The 1,300-nt window shown below is 31.7% G+C and overlaps 1 protein-coding gene across 1 annotated transcript in view; it reads left to right on the plus strand.

Annotated features, from left to right (window-relative positions):
- Positions 1-1,300, plus strand: part of FOMMEDRAFT_95249 (uncharacterized protein) — a gene marked incomplete at both ends in the record, with an annotated part of 8,980 nt that overhangs the window by 1,497 nt on the left and 6,183 nt on the right. The window lies entirely within an intron of this gene.

Raw genomic sequence — 1,300 nt, forward strand, 5'->3', positions numbered from 1 at the left:
TCAGACTTTACAGTCTTTATTACACCTTGATTATTGTAATAAATCATAATGGGTGCTGATTCAGTCTGTAGTACTTCTTTAGCAAATCGTTTGAGCCAAATGGCTTCTTGAGTAGCATACACTAGTGCTTACAACTCTGCTTTGTAAACAGATAGTGGTACCAGGTTTTGCTGTTTGCTTGACCAAGATATGGTTGATTTAGCTAATTGAAAGACATAACTGTTTATTGCTTTATGTCCTTCTGTCATTCGTCTGTCTGTATTACAATAGCCTCATAGTTTTAAGGTGTTCATGCTTCCAAGTTGAAGCTAACAATTTGTTGTATATTTTAAATACACAAAGTAATGTTTCACTACTTTGTAGTGATGCATTTAGGGCTTTTGTAAGTAGCACACTAATTGCCCAGTAATATAAGATATGTCTGACTGTGTGCAGTCTACAACATATCTTAACAATCCTACCATATTCATGTATGGCATTGTTTCATTATTACTTTCGTTTGTATTGTATGTATTGTTTGTATTGTTAGATAGATCTATTCCAGGAGTAATAGGTGTTTGTAGTGCCTTTTTGTTTTCAAAGTGGTAACACTTGATTATACTTTCAATATAATGCTTTTGTCATAAGCTAATTGTTTGTTGTAGTCTATCTCAGCTTATTTCAATACCAAGTAGCTAATGTATTTTGTTACCATCAGTAAATGTAATGTGTTGTCTTAATGCATGTTTAAATGCCATTATTATAGCAATAGTTTTGCTAATAATTGTAATATTGTCAATGTGTATAAATGTTACAAGAATTGTTTTATTATTTTGTTTCTTGTAAAATACAGTATGATTGTAATTAGCTCGTTCTAATCTGATCTTAAGTAGTAGTTTGGTAATCTTCTTGTACCATTGTCTACCTGCTTGTTTCAATCTGTATAATGCTTTATTTAAGTATAATGCCTGTCTAGGTTTAATATCCATAAGTAGCCTGCCTGGCAGTGGTTTCATGTAGATGAGTTTGTCCTCATTTAATTCTCTGTAAAGATATGCAGATTTTACATCTATCTGATGTATTTTGTAGTTCTTAGATGCTGCCCAAGATAACAATAATTGTACTGTTGATAGTTTTGTTACTGGAGCAAATAAGTCATCAGAATAGAAGTCTATTCTATTCTTTTGAGTGTATCCTTACACTACAAATTGTGCTTTATATTTGTCTATTTGGCTGTTAGCCAGTCTTTTGATTTTATAGACAAATTTCGTTCCAATTACATTTGTATTTGTAGGGGGGATAGCATATATCTATGCATTTC

The sequence above is a fragment of the Fomitiporia mediterranea genome, assembly GCF_000271605.1.
Source record: "Fomitiporia mediterranea MF3/22 unplaced genomic scaffold FOMMEscaffold_14, whole genome shotgun sequence".
NCBI lineage: Eukaryota > Fungi > Basidiomycota > Agaricomycetes > Hymenochaetales > Hymenochaetaceae > Fomitiporia > Fomitiporia mediterranea.